This window comes from Anolis sagrei, chromosome 2 (assembly GCF_037176765.1).
Source record: "Anolis sagrei isolate rAnoSag1 chromosome 2, rAnoSag1.mat, whole genome shotgun sequence".
NCBI lineage: Eukaryota > Metazoa > Chordata > Lepidosauria > Squamata > Dactyloidae > Anolis > Anolis sagrei.
Genome location: NC_090022.1, coordinates 271,839,062 through 271,857,993, shown reverse-complemented (window position 1 = coordinate 271,857,993; position 18,932 = coordinate 271,839,062). Strand labels below are relative to the sequence as shown.

The window sequence follows — 18,932 nt, the reverse complement described above, 5'->3', positions numbered from 1 at the left end:
GCAGCAAAGCTATGGATATAAGAAGGCTGTTTCCAGTCCACTTTGCTTTCTGCTTTTTGCCCTAGCAAGTTGCATCCAGTGGAAAGTTTGGATTTCTCTTCCTTGCCAAAATATAGCAATTATTTGTAGAAACAGATGGACAGGCTAAACTATAAACTAGACAATTTTATAATGCAAAGGTATAAATAACTGTAAGTGTGTGTGAGAGAGGGACAGTATGAAGGCATTGCCCTCATATAAGAATTCTGCACCCAATTATTTTTTCCGGCCCAACATTTCTAGAATTTAAGTAATTTAAAACTTCAGTTGTGTATTTAGAAATGCCGTTTAGGCATTCAAATGAAAAGGGCACGCAAAATCAGCAATGGAAGGTGAACTGAATATACAAGAAGAATTATTTGTATGAACAATTTTCAGCACCCTGCTCCTGACAATGCTACAAATCTTACAAATGAAGGAAAATTTAGAAGGCAGACTTCTTATTTGGCAAGGCTGTCATTTTGCCTTCTCTCTCTCATAACTCCATCTCTGTAAGGTACAATCCTATAAAGGTTTACAAAAAGTTCTAATTTCTGTGTTAATGACTGTGACCAAAAAGTACACAAGACCACCATATAAACAAGGCTATGAGACAGCAATACCAACAAGATATATAAGATATAGCCTACAGCACCTGGTAATTGTTGGCAGTCTCCCATTCAATAACCTGGGCTGACCCTGCTTAACATCCAAGATCAGATAGGGCTGATCTTGGATGGCGCTTTGAGGGTATTCAAGCTTATGCAATCTGCAATATGACAAATGACATATAACTTAACCAAAAGTAACTTTACATATATGGCAAGAGAATAAAATAAGAACATGCAAAATAAAGACGAATACTTATACAAGTAAATAAACATCAATGGGATGAAGTGGTTGTAAAAGTATTAATAACTAGCCGTCCCCTACCATGCGTTGCTGTGGCCCAGTCTGTGTATATGTGTGTGTGTATATTTGTGTATATGTGTATATATGTGGGTTTGAGTATATATATGGTTTTGTGCATGCGTTGTAACTTTTTTTAAACTTTTTTGACATTTTAAGTCTCTTCCACTGTGTTTTTCAGTGTTTTAATGAGTGATGGTCACTTGTTGACCTGATATGTGTATTTTGTCCTAATTTGGTGTCAATTTGTCCAGTAGTTTTGGAGTTGTGTTTACAAACTGTTCTGTCGCCACTGGGCCTGTACACAATGTCTTTATTCTACAGGACGCACACTTTAAACCTAGTGGGAAGCCGGGGTGCCCGAAGAGAGATTGTTAGAGACTTCCAGAAGTAATGGGCTTTAGAGTCTTTAAAAGTACAACAAAGTCTTTATTAAGGAACAAATCTTCAAACAAAACTTCAAGGCTTTACTATTCAAGTCTTTAAGAGACTGGCACTAACTTGGTTTGACTGTACTATCTCAGCATAAGGATGAACTCTTTATAATCCCTCCCAGGCCACTTTCTATCTATGCCTAGTCGGTGTGGGTGCTGCTACCAAAATTCACGTGCGTCTGGGTATCGAGCAGACCTTACTGGCTGAGGCTTTAAGATATAGCAGCTGGAGTTTCGTTGTTCTGTAATGCTGTCCTGTGGAAACTTCAGGGCTGTTTTCCCCCTCTGGTGCTGTGAGGCTGAGAGGCTGTGAGCTCTCAGCCAGAGCCTTTGGGACCTTTTCCTTCTGTTTCCCTGGAACTGGATAGTCAGTTTGGACCCCGGATGGTCTGTTTCTATTTCCCCGGATGGCTTTGAGGAATGAAGCCTTTCCTACGGGACAAACTGATATGCGTCCTATAGGCTGGCTTCCTTGTGTGACTGCCTGAAAAATGACCCCTTCCCTCCAAAAAACCCAGAGAGGGGTGGGACCAGGGATCCTAACTATTATTGACAGGTGGCTTGCCCTATGAATGCAGCCAAAGGAAGCCACCTATCTGCAAAGTCCCTGCAACTTAGGACTATGAACAAACACTCAGTGCAAAACACAAAATTGGAGCCCCTGGAACAGCCGTTCCAGAACACAAACAAACAAACATTACATTTTTATTTATATAGATAGTGGCTGAGGGACTTCAACAAACTGGAATGATGAAAAGCCTAAAAACAAGAATGAACATATACACAAGTCCAACAAGTAATGACTAGTGGACTGGTAAGCTGTGAATAAGGAGTAACTAGATGCTAGTCCCAAGACTTTTACAACCATCCCTGATCTTGTTCAGAGGCAATTTTCAGCTGTTCAAAACTTTGTGTGCACAGGTCATGCATATTCCCTTCCCTAAACAAACCATCCTTTCCAGTAGCAGCATTCCTTGATGAGTAAGTTGGCTGTGTTCCTAATGAGTGAGCCAGTGTGACATAGTTGTTTGAGTGCTGGCAGATCTGGGTTCCAATTTCTGCTCAGCCATAGAAACCCAGTGGGTGATCTTGGGCAAGTCATTTTCTCAGTCTTAAAGGAAGGCAATGGAAAACCATATCTGTACAAATCTTGCAAAAAAAAATGTACTTATGTTACCCTGAGTAGGAAACCCTTTGAGGGCACACAACAGCAACAAGACTCAGTGCAGAATCTCAAAATGACTTGTCATGAATAAGAAATTCAGTGCAAAGCCAATTTTAATAGCAGCAATCCTCTATTTTTAACCCAGTGAAATTAGGTGAGAGAATGAGGGAAGTAGTGGAAGGTCACATAAACTAAATGCTTTGTTATATCTAAAATGGTGTGGTCATCTAGGGATACTGATGAAACTTGGATGTAATTCTGCTTGTCATCTGAGTTGGGTGAGGCTCTGGAGTTGCTGAATCAGTGTCTGGATTTGACAATTGGCTGGACAAGGGCCAATAAACCTAATCAGAACCTTGTGAAGTTGAAAGTACTGTGAGTCAATGGATCCCATGTTTGTTCTGAGTGAGGCTACATTCTTGTTGAAAGAGCAGGTTCACCGTTTGGGAAATACTCCTAGATTGAGGGTTGGCAACTGTCACACAGAGGACTTTTTCATCGGCTACCCCTGAACTGTGGAATGACCTGTTGCAAGAGATTTAACAGCTAAAATTAAATTTAAGATACAAGGAAAGACCTACATCTTATTAGTATTGGTGTTTTAATCTTTCTTATGTGCTTTTATATTTGTATTTTTATGGTATTTATTTTATCTATGCATTTTAACTATATTGTAAATCAACCTCAAGCCATGAGGAAAGGAAGATTAGTAATAATAATAATAATAATAATAATAATAATAATAATATATTTTTCATGTTCAGGAGTGACTTGAAAAACTGCAAGTCGTTTCTGGTGTGAGAGAATTGGCCATCTGCAAGGACGTTGCCCAGGGGATACCCGGGTATTTTTCCATCTTGTGGGAGGTTTCTCTCATGTCCCCGCATGAGAAGCTGGAGTAACACACAGGAGCTCACCCTGCTCCCCAGATTCGAACCACTGACCTCCTGGCACAATGGTGTAACCCATTGCACCACTGGGTGCTCCTATAATAATAGAGGCCCAGATGAGCTTATCTATATGTAGTACCTCTTCTGAATTTTGTTAGTGACAGTCACTTCCATACAGTTAGTGATCCAATGTTTTAAAACCTCCCAAGTTGACTGTATGGAAGTGACTGTCACTGGCCAACCCGTCAAAATTCAGACAAGGTGCTCGCTTTTGCAACTAAGATTCCCCGTGAAAATGATTTCAAAATGTCAGCAAATGGATCCACAATACAGCCAGAATCTGGATTAGCATAGCTAAGTTTGTGCACCTTGCTATGGTTTTCAAATATTTTCACTGGCTGCCTATTCAATTCCATGTCCAATTTAAAGTGCTTTTAAAATTCCATTCAAATACAAGGAACTTATTTTTAAAGTCCTAAATAGTTTGGGACTCAAAGGAGCACATATTCTCCTAGCCACTTGCTCAAGTTTACAATCTGCGGCTGTCTCTTCTATTAAGATTGTAAATTATTCAGTTATAAGGGGAAATACATATTTGATAATGATGTTTTATGGAGTCCTGGGATTTGTAGTTTGCTGAAGAACCAGCACTCTTTTGGTGGAGAAGTAAAAACTACAAATGCCATGATTCCATAGCATTGGGCACAACAGTTAAAATGATGTTAAATTGCATTAATTCTACAGTGTAGATGCACCCAGAGAGCAATTAACATGTTAACATAAGCAGAAAGTTACTATCACTCATTTCCTTTACTAATGATTACACCATTCTGAATTCTGGACTTTTCTAATAAAGACTACCAGTACTTACAATGCCTATTTTGGAAAATAGTACATCAGGTTTTGTAGCACTTTCCTTAATGTTCACAGGTATAGGTAATTAAAAAATAGTCAATATCAGTGGCATAACCATTTTGGGTCCTTGGCATAAGATCCAGAGATTATTGTGTATAAACAACTTTAATCGCCAACTGTCAAGCGACAATTCATTGTTTTTTATTGATTTGTGTAGTTAATGGCTAAGTTTCCTTTCTTTAGACATGTAAATAGTCTGTAGAGAACAGAAAGTGAAAGCAAAATTGCAATTTTATATAAGTGAGTGAAGAGGGCTTGATGCAGGAGGTGGAAAAATGCTGAAGCAGAGCTGGAAGTAAAAATAGACATTGGAAGTGTGGAGCGAGAGAAGCAGAGCCAACAAGAAACAAGGAACCAAAGAGATGAGCCAAGAGAAGGAAAACAGCATGGGAGACTTGGCTTTGGAGGAAAGTGTCCCAATAGGTATTTGCAGAGAATGGCTTTCCAGAAATCGAACTCAAGGACATCAGGAAGAGTGTAAAACCTGCATTATTTTTGAGGGGTGAATGTTACAACTCTGTGGCCCAAACTTTGACTCAGCATTTCCCATAACATTAAAAAGTCAACCTACCATCAGCAAGAATAGAGAGCTGTTCCTGGATTTCAGAACTTGAAAAATAATTAGACCTATTATCTCTTACAGCAGGCCTACTCTGTCAGTTTTAAACAAATGTATTTTACAACCAACCAGTCCATACTTCAAGAAATTAAGCCTGACTGCTCACTGGAGGGAAGGATAGTTGAGGCAAAGATGAAGTACTTTGGCCACATCATGAGGAGACAGGAAAGCTTAGAGAAGACAATGATGCTGGGGAAAGTGGAAGGAAAAAGGAAGAGGGGCCGACCAAGGGCAAGATGGATGGCTTTCTCATTACTTTATTTTCCAGCCACAGCAGCAAATGGCAGGGGACTTTAAATCTGGTTTAACCTCCCCCCCCCCCGGTCGATTCTTCTGAAAACCATGAAATAGCAACGAAATGTTATTATTATTATTATTATTATTATTATATCTATATAAATATCTATATAAATAAAAATGTAATGTTAGTTTGTGGGATTATCATAACTCAAAAACCACTGGGCGAATTGACATCAAATTTGGACACAATACACCTATCAGGCCAACGAGTGTCCATCACCCCTAAAAACACACAAAAAACCCCCAGCAGAATGGACTTTAACCCCCCCCCCAAATAAACCATACACACACACGCACATTCATACAAATATACACACATACATACACACATATATGCAAGCACACACAAATATACACATATACATGCACATATATACCTATATACATATACACATACATATTAACACACATATATGCATATACACAAACATACACAATATACATATACACATATAAACACAAAAATATACATATACACATGTGCACATACATACAGACACACACATATATATGGAAGCACACACATACATACACACATATGCATATACCCAAGCACACATATACATAATATACATATACACATATAAACACAGAAATACACAAATATATACACACGTATACACACACACATAAACACACACAAACACATATATACAAATATATACACACAACATTAGAACGCATGTGCAAAACCACATAGCAAACAAACGCAAGCAAAAATACACATATACACAAATATATACACACACAAAAAACACATATACACAGACTGGGCCACAGCAACACGTGGCAGGGGACGGCTAGTGTATTTATACGATTTTTAATAAAGGAAACTACGAATCAAATATAAATGAATCATCGATTTATAGAAACAGCAAAACATTCTGGGAAGAAGCAATTAAAAACTCCCGTCCTTGATGTGCTTCATTGCAGCCTCCTTGGCTGTCTCTTCTTTTCAGGAGGGGAGGGGGGATTCCCAATAGAGGAAAAAGCAAGCCGGATCCGAGTACGCATGCGCCACCTGGCTGCTTGCGTTCGGGGAATCCCCTTCGAACGTTCGGGATTGTTCCTAGTGACGTCACGCCGCCGGGGAAGGCTCGCAAGGTTGGTGGGCTTATTTACATTTATCTTCAGTCCAGTCCAAAGTAAAGACAGGCGAGGGAACTAAGCGGGCTTTAGGACCATGAGGATTCCATGAAACTCCCTCCCCCCCCGCCGCCGCCTGCGATTCTCCAGCGCGTGCTACCCTCAAAACAGCGTCAGCAAAGTCGCTCTCTCTCCCTGTCTCGCGCGCGCGCTCGCTCTCGAGCCCTCTCTCAGCCGCGTCTTCGGCGACTGGCGGCGGTTGTTAGGGAAGCTCTCGCGAGACTTTGGGCTGAGGGCATCGCTTTCTGCGGCTCGGAGCGGCGCCATTTTGGGACGGACGAAGTGAGTGGAGCGAGGAGTTGAGGCGCTTGAAGCGCGCGGCGGAGGGAGAGAGAGAGAGACGCCAAAGAAAAAGGAAATTAAAACAAATAATAATAATTTCGGCAAAAGCTTGGTGAGGATATTGTCGGGATTTGGCTTGAGTGACTACTACTACTGCTGCTTTCTAAACCTGGTCGGGACAGGCCGAGAGAAGAGGTACCGGAAGAAACAACAATGTTTGTGTCTGTGTCGTGTGTTTATGTGAGGGCTTGAAGCCTCCAGGGCCGAGGCCCTCCTTATATTGTATTGTGTATATCATATAAGCCTTCTTTATATATTGTATATTGTGTATACCACGCGTGGGCAAACTTGGGCCCTCTGGGTGTTTGGGACTCCAACTCCCACCATTCCTAACAGCCTCAGGCCCCCGCTTAAGCGGCTGAGGGGGGAAAAGGAAAGGGCCTGAGGCTGTTAGGAATGGTGGGAGTTGGAGTCCCAAACACCCAGAGGGCCCAAGTTTGACCATGCGTGGTGTTTACAGTTACCTTCAGGCCATATGCACAAGGTGGGCCAACCGTCACAAAGGCGCCTGGTGTTTTCATAACTTTTTGAAAACAAATATATTTTGCATGCGGTGTAATTTTATTCCCTGTGTGTGTACTGTGCTGCAAATTTAAAACAAAAGGGACTACTATATATTGAAACCCTTTTGCACATTGAGAAAAAGAGGTCTCATAAATAGTAATCATTTGTGACTTCTGGTGTATTTGAAACCTAAACCTAGGCTTGGGTTCTGTCCCCAAGATATTCAGTTATTCGTAGTTTTAATAATAATAATAATAATAATAATAATATACTTTATTTATAACCTGCCACCATCTCCCTAAAGGGGACTCCGGGGCGGCTAACATGAGGCCAAGCCCAAAATAATACAACATAATAAACACACAATATCAAAATATGAAATAACAAAATCAACATTATAAAACAGCATAGTAAAGCCAGAAACAAAGGGAGGGCCAAATGTAATAAACACACAATAACAAAATCAACAATGTAAAACAGCATAGTAAAACCAGACACAGAGGGCAGGCCAAATGTATTTAAAATCCTGTGGGGGGGGGGGGGCAGGAAACATGGAAATCCACAACACTTCAGGTTCCCAAGCAGTTTTTGGTAAAGGAAACGCAACTTGTATGTGAAATATCAGGCAAGCTTTGTTTATTATATTGTTATTTCTATCCCAGGAGCCCCCGGTGGTGCAGTGGGTTAAACTAGTGGTTCTCAGTTTAAAAGTGTGGATCCCCAGATGTTTTGGCCTTTAACTCCCTGAAATCCTAACACAGTGGTTCTCAACCCGCGGGTCCTCAGATGTTTTGGCCTTTAACTCCAAGAAATCTTAACAGCTGGTAAACTGGCTGGGATTTCTGGGAGTTGTAGGCCAAAACACCCACAGGTTGAGAAACCACAGTCCTAACAGCTGGTAAACTGACTGGGATTTATGGGAGTTGCAGGCCAAAACACCTGGGGACCCACAGGTTGAGAAACACTGGGTTAAACCCTAGTACTGACAGGACTGCTGACCAAAAGGTCGGCGGTTTGAATCCAGGGAAGCAGGGTGAGCTCCCATCTGTCGGCTCCAGCTTCTCACGTGGAGACATGAGAGAAGCCTTCCACAGGATGGTAAAACATCTGAGGTATCTCCTGGGCAACGTCCTTGTAAACGGCCAATTTTCTCACACTCGAAGCAACTTGTAGTTTCTCAAGTTGCTCCTGACGTGGAAAAAAAATTCCTGCCTTTCCCCTCTTTAAAAAGAGACTCAAAATGGTTAACAACGTTAAAAAAAACGCAAAAATTTGCACAATTTAAAACTTTAAACATATAAATATAAGAATTAAACTAGTTAAAATAATTAAAAACATGTTAAAGTAGTTAAAACAATTAAAATAATTAAAAACATGTTAAAATACATAGACAGCCATCAGCACCCTGTCTCAGTTTTATAAATGTTCTTTCTAAAAAAACCTATCAGAGAACCCTCCCACACAGCCATATAACCCAGAATATCAAGGCACAAAATCCCACAATATCTGCTTGGAACTGGGTTATCTGAGACCACACTGCCATATATTTCAGTTCAAAGTAGTAAATGTGGGACTTTATTCAGCTCTGTGGAAGGGGTCTGAGAATAAAAGTTTTGACCTGCCATTCTGCCCTCCCTAGGTAAAGATTTTGAAGAGCAGTTAGATGTAGCACTGAGTTTAAAGAAGAAAACTGAAGGAGATAATATATAGCTGTTATTGTTCAGATTTTTTATTGAAAGCATGAAGAAGTCATAGACCTCTCCTGGCTGTCAGATGGGAGGAGAAAGAGTAAAACCTTGGTAGGAAATATTTGCACATTCCCCTAATTAGAGGCTTACACTCACAGGTTTTCTTTCTTTCACCAGATTCTTTCTTTCCTTTGCTTGGTGATTCCTAGAGATGCTGTCTCTGGTGGCTTGCAGGTCCATGCTTTTGTGTGCGTAGTTGAAAGCAAGTCCCTATGATGTCAGTGGCACATACTCCAAGGTAAATAGAAAGGATGGCTTCCATACCTCTCTTGTTTTTGTTGCTCTACTTTCGTTTCTTGGTTGGTTTCAATGTCACTTTTCTGTAGAGAAACTGGATAGAGGAACTTGGCATCGGAGCTTCAGTTGTACATGTTTTAGTTCTGAAATACTCTTGTTGTTCCAGTTATGGTTGCATGCAAGATTGTGGGGTTCTCTGCAAGCCTTGCATTGAGATTTCACACATTTTTGGCACTATTTCAATTACATATGATTATATGTTGAGAAAAATACGTTCTTTGTATATGGAGAAAGTGATTTGGGTAGATCAGTAATTGAGCTTTTCTCTTTAGCTGTTTTTGTAATAGAGGGATCGCTTTGTTTATTTTTTATTTTTGGGAATATTTGAGATTCTGTACTAGATCGAAACAGGATATAAATTTAATTAGATCATAAATACCATGTCTAGAGAGTAGAAATGATTGCTGTGTTTTGCTTCTGTTCTCCAGTTGTAGGTGACCTGGATTCCAAACGTGAGCCTGGACAACTTACAGTTCCTTGCCTCAATTTGTGAAGAACCTGCTGGATGTTTATATGCAACTTCTGCTTTGGTCGAATGGAAGACTGCTGACTCTAAAAAAGTGGAATTAAAATTCAGACACGTTTCTCTTGAAACAATTTTAATGCCTTCAGAACCAGTTTGAACAGCTCATGGACTTTTGAAACTTCCCTCCTCCCAAACTGAAGAAGTCATCTTGGACTAATTTTTGCCCATATGGAATGGATAATTGCATAAGCCTAGCCCTTGCATGTTGCTTTCAAAAAGTATTTTTACTTTATAATTTAGAAATTTCTGAGGAGATTGACTCATTTTGCCAACTAGGAGTACAAGATTACTTTAAATGTAGTGTCTGAACATTTCTGGCAACTTTTACCATTTTTGATTTTTTTTTTTTTGCAATGAAACCTGATTCCTAATGAAGAGATTAAGATCTTTATTTTTTGTTTACATTTGTCGATTTTTTTTGATGTAGTAAGGAAGCAATATGGAAACATCGAGATAGCTACTGTGTACAGATGCCTGAATTGACTCATAGAAATGTATTTCAACTCCGATGCAGAATCTGACTTTGCAGTTCTATTCTTTGTGTCATAAGAAGTGTATAGTGAGATATACATGGAATAGGAAAGCATCAACTTTTCAAAAAATACGACAAGATTTTAAAATTAGACCTGTTTGATTTCTGGAAATAACTTTGTGGAGTCCTTAAATGTGAAGAATGGGTAGCTGATTTCCAAGGGTCAGACTGTACTGCATAACTACGGATGTAGTATCTTTAAGGAACTCGAGATATATTGTAAAGGAAACAAACTGGAAAACAAAAGTCATAGAGAGTTAATGCCAATCTGTGCAGTTTTCTTGGATTTTGTAAGTATAACAAACATTTTGTTGGTTTAATTTTTTATTTGGTAAAAAGTTGAAGATGTTCATTTATTTTTTACTTACATTAGTATTATGGGTATAATTAATGTTAAAAGTAAAAGAAATAGTATTTTAACATTTGACAATTACTGTACATTCATATTGGTATTCATTTGGCAGTATACTTAAGTCGCATATTGATCTAATGCATGAATTCAAGAAGATTAACTTGTGTTCTAGTTGAATTTGTGTCACTCTTAGGATTTCAGCAGTTTCTTTGTGCAAAAGTGAAGGTGATCTAATTGGCTAAATTCAGATGGCATGATGTTAAACTGGACTGGCTTGCCATCAGATATCCACTAAATTCTTTCATGGCTTCTTACCAGTTTGTTTATGCAGTAGGGATATGGAAACATTTGTCCCTTTACATTTTGATCTTGCCCAGTGAAAGCCCCTTGTTGCTATACCTGAGGTTTATTGGAGAAGTTGGACATCTTATTACTGTACTTGTGCAGTAGTTTTGGTGTTTAGTGTAGCACTTGATCACTGGCAGGGCATCACACTACCTTCTCTTGGACCTTTGTGCTTGGGGATTGGTGCCTAAGTTTTCATTAATCTTTTGAACATTCAGTTCTTGTGGGTTTTTTCGGGCTATATGGCCATGGTCTAGAGGCATTTCTCCTGACGTTTTGCCTGCATCTATGGCAAGCTTCCTCAGAGGTGAGGTCTGCTGGAGGCGAAACGTCAGGAGAAATGCCTCTAGAACATGGCCATATAGCCCGAAAAAACCCACAAGAACTGAGTGATTCCGGCCATGAAAGCCTTCGACAATACTTTTGAACATTCTTTAAAACAGTTTACTTTTCAAAAGAATGGTACATTCAGAAAAACAGATTGATAACTGTTTTAAGATCTATCTTGCTTTATTCCAAGGCTAGTTTTATTAAGACAATGAACTCTTCCTTGCTTTAATAGTTCTAAACTACATTGTCTAAAATCTTCCTGTAGGTTTATTTTCAACAGAATCCAGTGCTGCCTCAAATAATATGTAAGATGGACAAAACAACCTAGTTCAAAAGTAAGTAACAAGTTATTTGAGCTAGTAGATTTCTATTCATAAAGATTATGTTGGTTTTAACAATACTGTTGTAATATGTAGCCATTTGCCCTTTTACATATGTAACTTTTGCCCTTTTACATATTTTAATAATTTCCCCTGATCCTAAGCTCAGCCTATTTAAAAACCTCAGTTTAAGAAATGACAGAGTCAAGACTTGTAGTTTTGGTCGTGTTGATAATTTTCAATTTGACTATTTATCTTGAAAAAGTTCTGTTTACATTTAGCTCTCTAGCATTTTTATGTATCTTGTAGCTTTTTCTTTGCACTCCTGCACCTGTGACAATGGATCCCATTCTCCTTGTCTCGTGTATTGGAAAATTGCTGGATCCATACATTTCTTTCTCTTCCCAGCAACATTTCAACGGCCATAGGTTGCCCTCCCCTGCTATAAGGGATCTGCAATTGATCTTGTTGATTTCTACTTCAGTGACTAAAGGTTGTTTTAACAATGGGTCGTCTTTCTTTCTTGTGATATCTTAATACCTGAGACATGGTGCAAGAATTGGTAGGATCTGAATTGCATCTTGAGAAAAAGGCACATCAGTTTTAATTTTAATTGCATCTTGGAGTAGGTCTAAATATGTAGGTGGAGGCCAGAACCAATCATGTATTTGGTTTACTTTCTGAGTTAGCATTGGAAAGTATACCTTAGCTGCTCATAAAACCTTTAAATCCTGATTGGGGATTCTTAGGATGTAGTTGTTCCAAGTTTCAGTGTGATGAAAATTTAAGTATTGATTATGAAAATTCAGCTGTCTAAAATCACTAGAACTAAGCTAGGGCTCTATTTGCAGCTCCTCTTTCAGTTGAATCTGCATGATAGGGCTCTATGAGTGATATAGTGAGGAATGTCACTAAGAAAAATGAATTAACCTTTTGCTAGGAGTTATTCAGTTCATTGAACTGTTAAATGTTTATTGGAAGAAGCCGCTAACTGCCTTAGGATCACTTAAATAAAAAAAAAATGACCAATGTTTGTAAATGTTCTGGATCTACTCAGTAATCTTTAAAATCCAGGAGTTATTTTCTCCACAAATTACCTTTCACATTAATTTGTATGATTACTGTTCTTATTATTTTTGTCACATCTGTACTCTCCCTTTTCTCTAGAGAAATGTGTGACATTGTTTACAGCCAGGTAGGTGACCTAGATGTTTGTGTGCCAGACCTCCTAAATTTGGTAGTGGCTGTGACCAACTGCTATGTATCACTGAGATATAGTAGAAGTAGGCACATTTCTGGTTCAAAAAGAATCCCACATATGATGAGTATTGGCATAGGTGTAGGCTAGATTTTATTCATCCTTTACAGTGTTGTCTCACCTCATCTCTACAACAGCACTGGGCAGTAAATTAAATGATGAAAAAGTTATTTTTTGTAAAACTTCATTGAGTTATCTTTATAGTCTGGAAGTATTCCACCTTTGATCTCCACAAAACTCCAATCTTCTGGGTGCAAAGCGATGCAAAGGCAAACTTTCCGAAACAATCTTACCACGATATCCCTGTGAGACGTTCACTTTAGGGTCACCATAAGTTGGAATGTCTTAAACGGACATGGCAACAATAACAACGGGCATGGGAAGAGCATGAAGGCAAGGTCTTTAGAGATTTTTTTAAAAAAAGAAATGGGTTTCACATTATTCAAAATTTGTCTTTGGTCTGAAAGTTGAAAATTATTGTACTAACATTTCTGTCCCTGCATTTGACCTGGATTATATATCCTTTATAGCATTGGTGGTAAGCCTGTCGCACACATGCCAGGATGAGCACGCAGGGCCTCTGTCTTGGCACACATTCTGCTCCCCCCTGTTCACTTGCCCGCCCCCTTATTCGCCCACCTGCCCCCTTGCTCACTCACCACCCCTCCACTTGCCCCTCTCCCAAATTTGGGCACACTGTCTCTAAAACGTTTGTCATCACTGTTTTGTAGTAATTAATATTACATGAATGAGTCTTCATGACCATTATTTTAAGACTTATACAGTGTGTTTTATTTGAAGTTTCTTCGGTTTTTACTCTAGTGTTAAGTTTTTACAATGTAAATGCTTAAAAGTGTTTGTATGCTCTGGTGATCAGATCTTGCTTTTTTGCTTTTGATTCCTTATTTGAGACAACAAAGTAGGAAAGTGCATTTGCCCTATATACCCATGTAAAAGTCTAGACATTTTAGTTAACAGTGAACCCAAAAACCCTGGGTTGACTTATCCACAGATCATTGTGAGTACTTGTCTTTACTCTTATAAAAAAAGAAACTATCCCTTTCTCCGAGTAAAGTATTGAAAGCCAAGATAACCTAAAACAGTGGTTCTCAACCTGTGAGTCCCTGACTGTTTTGGTCTACAACTCCCAGAAATCCCATCCCATTTACTAGATGTTAGGATTTCTGGGAATTGAAGACCAAAACATCTGGAGACCCACAGGCTGAGAACCATTCTCCTTAAGGAAGCACTGACCTCTCCCTTTACTCTATCCATTTTGATGCCACTTCAGGCCTTTTTGAATATCTGTCTGTGGAAATGATGGTGTTAGCCCGATATTGGTGTTTTCTTCTCTCTGCATAATATTTATCAATGGATCATATCAAAATCTATAATTTTGGCCCTAAAACTGTCCCTTGATTTGTATATGTCTATTTATACATGAGTATATGTAATAATTATTGTACTGGAAACTGATTCATGGATTTGGTTTACTAAGTGTGACTTTTGGTTGCTACCAACCCTCTTTCGTTTGAAAGAGGGTTGTGATTTGAACAGCAGAGTAGGGAGCAAATCTTATCTCTTATTAAACAAAAGCTATATTTTTTCTGTTGCTTTGAAGATATTTCTGTTGTTTATCTGTTTATCATTTTCAGTGGAAATAAGATCTTTGTTTTACTTCCAAGACAGCTAGCTGAGTTAGCCACTGAAAAAATAGATCTGTGGCAATCTGCTAATAGTTACTAAACAAACCACGGTATGGAGCCAAAGCTTCTACATCCTAACTTGTTTGCTACCCTTTTTTGCACTTCTTGTTTAGAGTTATGATTTATTGTGACTGCCTAGTTGGTTTTCTCATTCATTTAAAGAAAGAGCAAAAAGTTGCCATTAAATTTCCTTTGATGCTTGCTATACCATTTGTAAACTGCTTTGGAAAGATCATGCTCTAAAGAAGTACATGTATTATGCATAATGTATGAATTAAGTAAATGGTATTCTGTTGTGTTCAGTGAGTGTTCATTTGTCCAAATACAGCCATAAAGTTGAACAAGCAAAGTTTTGCTAGGGTAGAGAATACTTGCTGTGCGGGATTACTCCTAAATTGAATGGGGCTGATAGAGGTGAAGTCTTGCAACATTGCAGCTTCATTTACTGTGCCAACCAAGATTATGGGAAATTGAAGTCCAAAATATATAGAGAGACAAAGGTTCGTTCTCCTGATTTAAAAATGCTTTAGTATTATGTCACTGCTGTCTAAACAGTTTAATAATCATGAGCTGATGACTGGACCAGTGTTTCTCAGGGAGAAAGCTGATTCTATCACATAAAAGAATAATTTGCTTTAGATGGCATGTAGAGTACTTAGTACAGTTTTGAGTACTTGATCTTCTGGTTTAACTTTCTTGTTTGGTCACATTATCATTTATTTTAATTAGAATCAGGTTAGACCGGATGCACACATGATAAAGTTAATAGTCCAAATGATGTACATAATGCAAGGCCTTGTATGTAATTAGGAGTGAGGACATTGTCTACCTGTACCACTCTTTTGACCTTCTTTGTCATAGTTAACAATATTTTGCCTTCTCTGGCATCTTTCTGTCATTGAGTAGCAATCTTAGAGGCTTGAGGTTGAAGCCAATTTGCATATGAATCTATTTCAGCAGCTTCTGTTACTACCCCAATTTGCTGTTAGGGGAATGTATGTTAAAGAAACTGAAGATGACTGGCTAAATTTGGAGTGAAATGACTGCTTTCTCATTCTTGTGCATCTTTAAGATATAGGCTGACAAGTTTTCCAGAGGGCTTCTGTTGAGAAGGAATGGAGGAGGATAAGGATATATGCTGCCTTTTAGCTTCCTGGTATAGTTGCACTGCTTTCTTCTCTGGAGGATTTGCACCGATTGCTTCTTCCAGATGTAAACACTAAAACAGTCTTCATGTTTAGAAACATGCTGTAGTCTGTTTATACAGATAGTGTTAGGAAAGGTGATCGTAACATTATTTGCCTTTGTTTTGACCGTAGAGATATTTGTTCTTTAATGGTAGCAAGAACTTATATGTGTTGTATTTATAGCAGCTCTGTGTAAATAAGATAGCAGTACAGCAGTTGTGTGTAGAGGTCATTGACTAGTAGCATTAAGGTTTACCATGGGAAACAAGGTGAATAGCTAATATAAACTTGCCTTAGTGATTGGTATTCTCTTTATGCTGCTGGTACATTCTTCTACCTACCTAGATCCATTTCATAAGTCTTAAGCTTGGATCTGGAGGTCATGCATTCTTTAAAATGTGGTCTTTGAGGCCCTAGGCCAGATGTCTAAAGCTACTCCCTGAAAAAAAAAAGGTGAAACCAGACATAACTTGGTTAACAAAGCCTCTGATAAAATAATAATAATTTTTTTCATAGGCTTTATATCCATCCAGCCTCTTCCTTATCCTTTGTTCAGATGGAAGGTTTTAAAAGTACCATCAACACTGGAAGGATGGGGAAAAAGGGTTGAAGAAACACCTTCTGGGGTTGTGTTGTCTGCAATAAGCAGACCAAGAAAGCTTTCATTGGGAAAGAATGGGGTTCCATTTTAGTCAATACTACTATAGATGTGGGGAAGGAAGATGAAGATGTGCCTTCAAGTCATTCACAGTGTACTGTATATACTCATGTATAAGCTGAGGGCAGGTTTGGGGGCCAAAATTATGTATTTTGATATGATCTGAGGATAAGTCGAGAGTCATTCTGCTAAGAGAGAAAGCACCGATGCTGACTCAGAGGGCCAGTCGCCCCTGGCCGCTACTGCACACTACTGCCATTTTTTCATCCAGACATTAAAAAAAAAAAAAAAAAAAAAAAAAAAAAAAACAGAAATGGCAACATGGCGGAGAAAGTAGAGGGGCTCAGTTGTTCTTTTAGATACTCACCAAGATGGACTAACCTCTTGTCTTTTTCTCCACTATATTCAGAAAAGGGAGGGGCTCCTATTTTGATAAGAGGCGGGGTACTATATTCAGGTTGACCCATGAATAAATTGACCCAGTTGTTCTGGGTTGAATTTTTGACAACAATTTATAATAATAATAATAATAATAATAATAATAATTTATTTATTTATTGCCTGTCTCTTATTGTAACTCGAGGCAGTGTAAATATGGTTAAAACAGTGAGGCAAAACAAAGTACTATTTTGTTTAATTTATTTACCCCAGGAGTCCTCAAACTAAGGCCTGAGGGCCAGATACGGTCCTCCAAGGTCATTTATCCAGCCCTTGCTCAGGGGCAACCTAAGTCTGAAACTACTTGAAAGCACACAACAACAATCCTATCTCATCAGCCAAAAGCAGGCCCATGCTTAATTATTAAGACTAATACATTTATATTTGTTAAAATAGTTCTTCATTTTAATTATTGTACTGATTTTAAGTGTTTTTGCACTACAAATATGATATGTGCAGTGTGCATAGGAATTCATTAATGTTTTTTTCAAATTATAATTCGGCCCTCCAACAGTTTGAGGGACTGTGACCTGGCTCTCTGTTTAAAAAGTTTGAGGATCCATGATTTACCCTATTTATATCCTACCTTTCTCAACCCGATAGGGGACTCAAGGTGGCTTACATGTATAGGCAATGATTTGATGCAATATAAACATACATATATAGTAAAATATATATTAACATGATCATTAAAAACCAACAAATCATACTTTAAAATTCTATTTAAAATCATGTTACCTGAAATCATATTAAAGTACATATAATAAATACTCTCAGGAAAAATGCCGTTTACAGTTTGCCGATAAAATGTAGGTTAAATTCACAAGTTAAAAATGACTGGGTGGGCTGTTGGAAGAGATAGGTTTTGAGTTGTTCTTAAATTCTGACAGCTGATTTAGCCCCCTAGATGACCTGGGTGGATATATGGGAAAAGGTGATCCCGTAGGTAGCCTAGACCAAAACCATGTAGGACTTTAAAGGTCAAAACCAACACATTGTACTGTACTTTGCCCTGAAACTAATTGGCAACCAGTGGAGTGACTGTAGTATAGGTGTAACATGCTCACCCCTGGATGGTTCTGTAACTAGTTTTGTCTGCTGTGTTTTGAACAAATTGAAGTTTCCGAACTTGATGCAAAGCTCTCCCAATGCAATGGAAAGTAAATTGCAAAAGTCCAACCTTGAAGTTACCAGCAATGCACTACCAGTTTCAGGTCCTCAGATTCTAGGAAGGGGTGCAGTAATGTGTTAGTAAGCACTCCTGATGGTTGCAGCAATCTGGGCTAACATTTGGAGAGGTGGATCCAGGAGCACTCGCAAGCTGCAGACACAGTCTTTCAGGCAGAGTGTAACCCCATCCAGAACTGGATTCAGTTTGATTTTGTTTCTTCATTCAGCCATTACCTCCTCCAGGCATTCATTCAGAGGAGACACAACATCCTTAACTAAAGCTGTTTTTGAAGGCATGAAGAAATATATCGGTGTCATCACTAAAATTTCTAGACTTATACATGAATATAGGGTAGACACTTAATTTTCCCATGAAAGTGCACTGTTCTATTTTATTTCATAATTGTAAGTCTTTGTGATTTGCCAGTTGGGGGAACCTTTCAGTTTTTGTTTGTAGCTGGAATTCTGTCAAGGCAAAACAAAAGGAAACATTGCTAAAAGGAATGAATTGGCAAGGTATAGGTTATTTTATTTTTGTGCTAGCCTCACAGGCTATCATTGCTTCTAGTCATATGAGGCTTTAATGGGGAATATTTTAGTGATTATGCTTATGGCCAAAAACAAAAGTTTACAAAATGTGCGCACAGCACAGCACAACAAACCAGGAATCAAATTTATATATGACAACTCAGAGTTCCTGCAGATCCCTAGATTATGAGAATTCCAGCTTAAGTCTTGATTAACCTGTCAAATGTTTGCTATTCGGAAGATGTTTTTGTTGCATCAATGATAGATACAATGTGGTATCCTGTAGTACACAGAA

General features: G+C 38.6%; 1 protein-coding gene across 4 annotated transcripts in view; it reads left to right on the top strand.

Annotated features, from left to right (window-relative positions):
- Positions 1-6,619: 6,619 nt before the first annotated feature.
- GPBP1 (GC-rich promoter binding protein 1) overlaps positions 6,620-18,932 on the top strand; it is a 29,409-nt gene continuing 17,096 nt past the window's right edge. Inside the window, exons 1-4 of one of the 4 annotated variants that reach the window (XM_067464591.1) lie at positions 6,620-6,873; positions 9,140-9,228; positions 9,722-10,635; positions 11,638-11,707. The gene's annotated coding sequence lies outside the window, so the exon portion shown is untranslated. Of the gene's footprint in view, positions 6,874-9,107; positions 9,229-9,715; positions 10,636-11,637; positions 11,708-18,932 lie in introns of all 4 variants that reach the window. The other 3 variants (XM_060761510.2, XM_067464590.1, XM_060761511.2) reach the window with 3 other exon arrangements.